Genomic DNA, 9,018 nt, shown 5'->3' with positions numbered 1-9,018 from the left:
GTACCTTATATGTACATGCTTCCTTCCCTATAGCACGAGGCCTTTTGGGAACTCACTGGCTTCGGATTCCATCGGAATTCCGAAGTTAAGCGAGTTCGGGCGAGAACAATCCTAGGATGGGTGACCCACTAGGAAGTTCTCGTCTGAGTTCCTAGAAACAAATCCATGAGGGAATGGTAAGCCCAAAGCGGACAATATCGTGTTATGGCGGAGTCGAGACTGGATGTGATAGAATAAGTTTCCCTTGAATATAAAATAATGAATCTTGTATATGTCAGGCATAGGATGCAGGGCTTGAGTATACAAATTGGTTGATTATAAAAATAATGAAATCTTGTATATGTAAGGAGTCGGAGGAAGGGCTTGAATATACAATTAGGCGTCGAGGGAAATGCATGTCTAATAAAGTGGAAACTGAGAGTTTAATTACAAAAATTGGATTTAAGGGATGAACAGGAGTTAACTTATATTCTAAAGTATCTGAAGCCAAGTGGTATAAGCATGGTATGGGACATGCAGGCTTGGGTGCATTCCTTCATCTCATCTGTATGTATTTCATGCATTCGAAAGAATTGTTATAATTTAATTATTATTTTTGGTAGTAGTTTTTGTTTTGAATTAATTTGTGTACTTTTCTATTTCTACTGCGTATTCGATAAATTTTTATGAAAGATTTTGTTGATGTATGGTGTAATTGTTATAATTTTATTTTATTTTTACCATATCTTGGTTGTAGAATTTATTTCTATAGTTAAGATATGGCTTACACCCTAACTCGTGAATAGTCTTTATTCGCGAGTCGGGGCATGACAATACTTGCTACAAATGTGCCTACAAGAATTGATGTCCCTATTGAACAAAATAATGTGGCAGCAATTGATTTATCTGTTGCACGCCTGAAGCGTGGCAGACCCTTAGACTCAATAGATTCAGTCCTTCGAAAGAATAAAAATATGGCACTACTGAACTATTGCATCCCTGAAGCATAACTATTGCATGCCGGAAGCATAGCAATCGCCACATGGATACACGTTCTAGAAAGGACAATCTTCGATCATGGGAATATTAAAATGTCTTATGCATGAAGCATGATGGATGTATAGGTTCCAATGACTCAACTCCCGGAAGTGGAGATTAAAATCCAAGCTCTATAACGCTCAAGATGAGGTTATGATCCCCATTCTCTAAACTATGACTATCTTATAAGAGATAGTGTAATACCCCTGAAGAGGCAATGGATATCCAAAGAAATGAAAAGCTTTTATGCATGCGCATGCACATGGGAATATGGGATCACGGATTGATGATAACCAATTGTAACTTTGGTTTTTACAGGTAGCTACTAAATTAATCAATGAGCTGTGTTGATATTGAGTCCCGTTCTTTTTCCATCGACAAAAGGAAATATTATTAGCCAAAAATAGAGAAAGGCAATTCCATTACAATTTTGTAAGAATGTGGAAATATGGATCTATATACTTGAATACAATACAAATAGCCAAAAGATGTTGAACCAAGGAAGTTACATATGGGCATTTGTAATGCAGTGAAATACACTCATATGATATGACACAAGGTTACTAATTGAAACCTGAAATTATATTCTGGTAAACGAGTTCATATAAATGGAGAATTATATACGAAGGGTTGTGAGTCGCCCACATCATATCTCCATAAGTAAATCCCTCAAGTATACATGGGAGCAAATTGCTTTGTATAACTTCCAAAGGAAAATGTGTCATGAACAGTAGAAAATCCTTGAAGGATTCAAATTACTTGAAGTAAGCCCCGGAAGGGTAAAACATAAATTATGTACTCAATACCAATGGATGGTATAAATTGCCTTAGTAGGTACTATCATTATGGTATTGTTGTAACATACTAAAATCTCTTGCAAGAGTTGATATTATTAAATTGGGACTCTTAAAGAGTCTAGAAAGATTATAAAGTGTTGAAAGGAATATTGTCTCGAGCTGCAGATTGAACAACATGTCAACACGAATCTTATCCATAATGTTTATGATATTAAAGAACCATATGGATTGAAGATTATGAGTTGAATACTCAAATGATTAACCAATATTTAGACACTAAGAAAGATCATTTATCTTCATGAGGGTAAAGATAAATTGATATTTGGTCCAGAAGTACCAAATTTTAGTGAAGTATATGCTTTACTGTATTTAACATAATACATTGAATGAAATAAAGCTTATATATTGATATCTCCGAGAAATAACAGATATGTGCATACATATGAGTTAAAACAAACAAATAAGATAGAGCATTCATAAAGGTTGCTTATGTGAAGCCTCAATACTCTACAGTACCCCAGAAAGGGAAGGCACTAGAGATTGATCATGTGGCGCCCCAATACGTGGCAAAACACCACAAAGACAAGGCATCAGATGCCTTCGAAATCTAGCAACGAACCTCTGGTGATCACTTTGAATCTGACTTTTGGATTCCAGTAGCTGGTTGAGCTTTCTTTTCATGCTCGTTGAGTAATTCTTTGCAAGCATGTGTAACTCTCTATTCTCGTGCTTAAGCCCTCTGATCTCTTGTTCGAGCAAGTAGGTGTTAGCCCATATTGGATACAAAACCCGCAAATTGAACACTGAAAGCCAAAGAGTCTTGAACAGCCAGTTTATCAGACTTCTTTGAAAGTATTCTGTTATCCTTAAGAGTGAGAAGATTCATAGCTACCATTGTAGCGGTTATGTTATTCTTCATCACAGAGTCCCCAACCGTAAGACAACCATTAAAAGATAAGAAGCACATGCGCCATATATTATCCTGACACAACTCGTCTGTATCCCTCCCGAGACTCAAATCTAAACAAAGGTCAAATGGGCAAGCCATATTCAGAAATGATGAAGGAAAACTGAGGTCAAATAAAATCTCAGAAGTGTAAGAAGGGAAAAATTCTACAGGCAGTAGCTTTCCGAGCGTACATTTTGAGCACAATTAATGCCTATATAAAAGAAGAGGCAACAAGGCCACTTGTTCAAAAATCGAAGAGGCACCACTCTATGAATTTCAAAAGCCATATTTTCTTGAATAAAGTTCTTTGGCATTTTTCATACGCAATCTCAGTTTTTTGGATATCACTTGCAACTTTGTCAAAGATCTCTAACAAAGGTTAAAACGCGTGAATCTTATTGTTTCAATTACCTAACAGTTGCCGACAAAAGTAAAGGAATAGCACCACTACTTGCTATTGAGAAATCCCTATATATGTCGACCTCCACAGTCTATGGCTAGGCAAACCTGCAAAAATGCCTAACTCTTCCTCCTCTCTGAGAGTGCATTTTCAACGAAGCATCTTGAGATACTCAGTTTTCTTCCTTTCCGAGAATACCTTTTCAAACAAGTCACACCAGAGCAAAAGCATCTCATATCATCAAGGTCGAAAACAAAGGTATCTCATATCACGCTTTCCCTTGTCCTTTTTCTTTGTTGTTGCTCTTACCTGCAAGACAAGAAGAAAGAGAGCAATCAGTCGGCACTTGGAATCAAACTTCCGATCTAGAACTGATTGCTTGGAATCCTTCCCTGATTGCTTACCTAACATTGCTCTCGAGTAGTCATCTTCAACTGTTGATATACTTCCAGAGAAGATACCACTCCTGCATCAGGGACAAATGATGTGAGAGAAGGTGCCACACCTGCATGGGGGAAAACTAAGGAAAATACCGCTTTTGCAAGGGGAACATATAAGGTAAGTGAAAATGATACATCGAAGCTTGTGGAGAATCAACAAGCGCAACAAACAAGTGTCGATTCATCCCTGACAGAGCCGAAGATCACTTGCCACGTGAAGCTCCTCGTGGTCCAATTTGATTCAAGATTAAAACTCGACGGCCCTTGAAGAAATCACAACTCTGATTCAAGATCAAGTGTTCCCCACCCTTGAATCAAATTTAGCTTCATATAAATGAAGTAAATTTAGATATTTAAAGGAAACCAAAAGACGCTCCAGCCCAGTTCAAGACCAAGCTTGTGGAAAGTCAACAAGCACAACAGATGTGCTACTACTCATCGGGGGAGCATCCAAAAACAAATCAAGATTTTAACGAGTCAATTGAAGACTTGTGGTCATCCAAAGGGGAGTGTTGTAAAACAGTGGATGTCCACTCAAAGAATTAAATAATAGGCAAGTTGTCTTTCCATTGTGTGCTGAAGCTTGTTGCACACTACTCATATTTTCTATATAAATACAAACCCCACACAACATCAAAGTGATAAGTTCACGGAAGAGATTATGAAAGAAGAAAGAGGAAAGAAAAAAAAGAGGACGAGGAGAGAATAGTGATAGTTATCCTTGCACTCTTATTATTCCAAATTATAATGAAAGCACTATTGCTGCCTTGAGGATGTACTCCAGTCACACTGACTGTAGAGGAACCTCATAAAATTTGTGACTTGTTTCATTTATTCCACTACACACACTGCCCATTTTACAACATTTTTACTATTATAATATTACACACACACACACACACACATATATATATATATATATATGATTAGGATCAAGAAAGCCACTCATATTTTGACGCCCCACTTTGTAGGGCTGCTATATAACGTATAACTGTCTATATTTATACTCATCATACATATATCATCATTGCAAAAAATTAGACAAATTTAACTATTAAAATAGTCATTTGTAGCGTAGAAAATAGATAAATACGATTTGACAAAAATACACTAAATTGAATCTGACGATCATATGTTTTTAAATTAAAGAATTATCTTATAATGTAGAAACATGGTGTTCATTTTGAATGTGTTCAGGATTTCCCATAACCAGAAACAATGAGTAAGTAGTTATCTTTACAAGGTTTTTCTCGGCAAGAAGTAATTTTTTTTTTTTTTTCAAAAAGGGGATCAGATGGTGGTTTCGTCCACGGCAGTCCACCATTCTGGGGGTGGGAAGACTCATAGAGACATTTCAACCTCTCCCTGACCACCATCGTGTGATTCACCAATGTCAGAGATCGAATCCAGGACGTTTCATGTGAAATACAAGTTTGAAATTCGTCTCCAACCACTAAGCTACTCTATGGTGGTTGGCAACAGGTAATTAGATTGACCTCGGATCTTCCCTTTTGATTTTTTATTTTATTTAATACTTTAATTTTCCCTAATCATGTAACTAAATTATTGAGGCCCTAATTAAAGCGTGAATACTCATAAAAAACGTGAAAAGAAAAACAAGGGGAGCATGTGAGTCTCTGAGAGAAAGTGAGATTGGGATGGGCGATTTGTTTGGCCTCATTCGCTGGCTATAAACCGGGACATGCAATTAAAAAAAAAAATCAAATCAAATTCACAAAAATACTATAAAATGTTGCAGTCATATTTAGAATAGGAATGTGATTGTGTAAATCCTAGTAGATATAGGAATGTATCTTATATTCCTATTAGGAGTTGATTACCTATTAAGAGTTGTTATCCTAAAAGGGTAAGGTTTTTGCCTATCCTACTACTACAAATAAAGGCACAATTGGGTGATACAAACACACCACACAATTAAATCACTATCTCATCTCTCTAATTGTTGTTGGCCCCCCATCTCTCTCTAAACCCTTAGTTAGTTCAATTAAATAGGCCTACAACACGTTATCAGCACGCTCTTGCCAGAAGCTGAGGAATTGATGAATCGTAGGAAGAGGTTATCTTCCACAAAATTCAAAGGCTTATATTTGTTGTCTGCTAATCAGGTACGCTTAAAATAAAGGAAGATATTTGACATGTCCACAAAGCATGAAAACATTCCCCATGATGCAAGAACCCCTCTATATTTATATTTTCCTTACGATATATATATATATATATATATTGTATATGTTCATATATTTGTCAATATATATATATATATATTTCATGCATTACAATTGGGGCTTTATTGTACTTGGCTCAATGCACTAGACCTAACATCTCATTCGATGTTAATCTTTTGGCAAGATACAGCAATGTGCTCACACGCAGGCATTGGAATGGTGTTAAAGACATTTTCCGCGACCTCAAGGGTACGACGGATTTGGGCTTGTTCTATACCTGCGAATCTTCGAGTGTTGCCGCCCCATATGGTTCTCAAATTGATTCCCGCCTTGTTGGTTACACAGATGTTGGATATCTGTCTAACCCACGTTCTCAAACGGGTTATGTCTTTACCGTTGGAGACGCCACTATATCTTGGAGGTCTACCAAGCAAACACTAATTGTGACTTCTTCGAACCATGCTGAGATTCTCGCCTTACATGAAACAACGCGTAAGTACTTTTGGCTAAGAGCAGTTATGGAACATATTCGAAGCACTAGTGGTCTTACTTCCATCATTAACCTTCGTACGATCCTTTTTGAAGACGATGCAGCAAGTATCGAGCAGTTAAAAGAAGGATACATCAAGGGAGACAACACCAAGCACATAACGCCAAAGTTCTTTTACTTACACCAGCAACAGCAGCATCAAAACATTGAAGTCAAGCAAATCCGTTCCTAGGATAACCTGTCCGATCTCTTCACCAAGTCATTGCCCAAGTCTACTTTTCAGAAGCTCGTTCAAAGAATCGGTGTGCTTAAGTTATCTGAGTTGAATCCCTTGTAGTTCTCTTATTTAGAAGTTATGTCTAACTCAGGGGGAGTATCTAGAAGCATACTCACTTGATCTTAATGTTCTTTTTTTCCTACGATTAGGTGCATTTTTCCCCTGGGTTTTTGCTACCTGACAAGGTTTTTACGAGGCATCCATCCTGGGATGATCATACTCCGTTAAGTTCACTACCTTCGTCATGTTTAACTTTCATTTTAGACTTTAAGCATACTTCTCACTTTTCTCCTTAGTCTATGGGTTTTCCCCATACCCTTGGGTTTTACCATAGCAACGTTTTGTGAGTTTTACTACAAATGCATACTTTCTTAAATTTGAAACTCACGTTCACCTATTGTGCCGATGACTTCATCAACTATTCTACCTTCTCTACTGAAGATCTGATGTGATGGTTTGTTGAGCATTTACACACTCTAGGGGGAGTGTTGCAGTCATATTTAGAATAGGAATGTGATTGTTTAAATCCTAGTAGATATAGGAATGTATCTTATATTCCTATTAGGAGTTGATTACCTATTAAGAGTTGTAATCCTAAAAGGGTAAGGTTTTTGCCTATCCTACTACTATAAATAACAATTGGGTGATACAAACACACCTCACAATTAAATCACTCTCTCCTCTCTCTAATTGCCGTCGGCCACCTCTCTCTATCTAAACCTTTAGATAGTTCAATTAAATAGGCCTACAACATAAAAGAAAGGTTAAATTACACTTTACCACCTCAAGTTTGAGGTCTATTGAATAATCCAAAAAATAAATGGTGCAAAATCCCTTAAAGTTAATCTTTATTATTTATTTTCTAGACTACTTTGTAGTTCTAAATAGTCAAAGATAAACCCTTTTATTTTATAGTGTAAAAAAACATTAATTTAAGTCACATATGCACACTATTCTTTTTTAACAAACGATATCATTTATTCTATATTATTTATTCTAAGATCATCTCTAACTCTTGGGAATAAATCTTAAAAATTTAAGTTAGAAAATTTTAAACCATAACCCAAAAACTGTTTTTTTTTCCTCAAACCCTTATGGCTTAAAATTTTAACCAGAGATTACTAAATAATGATTTTAGAATATTTTTTTTAGTAAATTTTTTTAAAATAAAATTTATGTAAATTATCCTAATTGTTGCAATCATATTTGGAATAGGAACATGATTGTGTAAATCATAATGCATCTAGGGATATCTTTTATATTCCCATTAGTAGTTAGTATCCTATTAGAGTTGTAATCCTAAAAATGTAAGGATTTAACCTATTCTACTACTATAAATAAATGCACAATGGGGTGATATAACACACACCTCACAATTAAATCTCTCTCCTCTTTCTTGTTGCCGCCAGCCTCCCCTCTTTATTCCCCTAGAATAACTCAATTAAATAGGCTACAACACGTTAGCTCAGTTAAATAGGCATACAACATGTTATCAGCACGTTTTTGCCAGAAACTAAGGAACTAAAGGATCATAGGAGGAGGCTTTCTTTTACAAAAATTCAAAGGCTCTTTTTTTTTTTCTGCCAATTAGGTACGCTTAAAATAAAGGAAGATATTTGAAACATCCACGAAGCATGAAAACATTCCCCATGATGCGTGAACCCTTCTACGTTTATATTTTCCTTCCATATACATATTGCATATGTTTCATATATTTGTCTACATATAATATATATATATATATATATATATGTTTCATGCATTACGCAATTATATTGCTATATGGAATTTGTGAGTCAAAGCATATAAATAAATTAGAAGCAATTTAGGGTTTTTAAACCCTAGTTATGTCAAAGAAAAAAAAAAATTGGGAAAACATGCGGCACGGTCGTCAAACCACCGCCGCTAGCCTGAAGCCCAACTGCATGGAACATATCATGGAACGGTGTCGTTTTGACACCTTGGACCATACGGCAGCAGCTTTTTGGGCTTTGATGCGCTGACTTGGACACCCCAAGCCTTTAGCCTGATAAGCTTAATGGGCATGATGTCCTTTAGCCCAACCAAGAAAACATGCAACCTTCTTACCCTATTGTCCCGCGAAGTCTTTGGCCCAACTCCAACAGCCCAGTACTGCTGGGCTTTTATTTGTCCCATGATTTGGCCTGCCCGCAACAGCCCATAACTAACTGGGCTTGCCATAGCGTTCAGCCTACTTACCCACAGCTTTTGCTACTGGGCTTGGCTTACCCCGACCTGAACCTAGCTTCGGCTGGGCTTCCTAGACCAACCCACGGCCAAGTTCTTGTTGGGCCTACATCTGTGTCCAAGGCTGCAGGGCTCCCCAGACCATAAGGCCCAAGGCATGCAACCCTTTTGTGACCCAATCTACCTGCAGCTGAATCTGTAGGGCCCACTCCCTTGTCTTTTTTCAACTCGATGCCAATGTTTGGCATTCCCGC

The sequence above is a fragment of a genome, unplaced genomic scaffold, assembly GCF_019419815.1.
Source record: "Pyrus x bretschneideri cultivar Hongxiangsu unplaced genomic scaffold, Pyrus_bretschneideri_v1 Contig34, whole genome shotgun sequence".
NCBI classification, from domain to species: Eukaryota; Viridiplantae; Streptophyta; class Magnoliopsida; order Rosales; family Rosaceae; genus Pyrus; species Pyrus x bretschneideri.
This window is presented reverse-complemented; position numbering follows the sequence as displayed.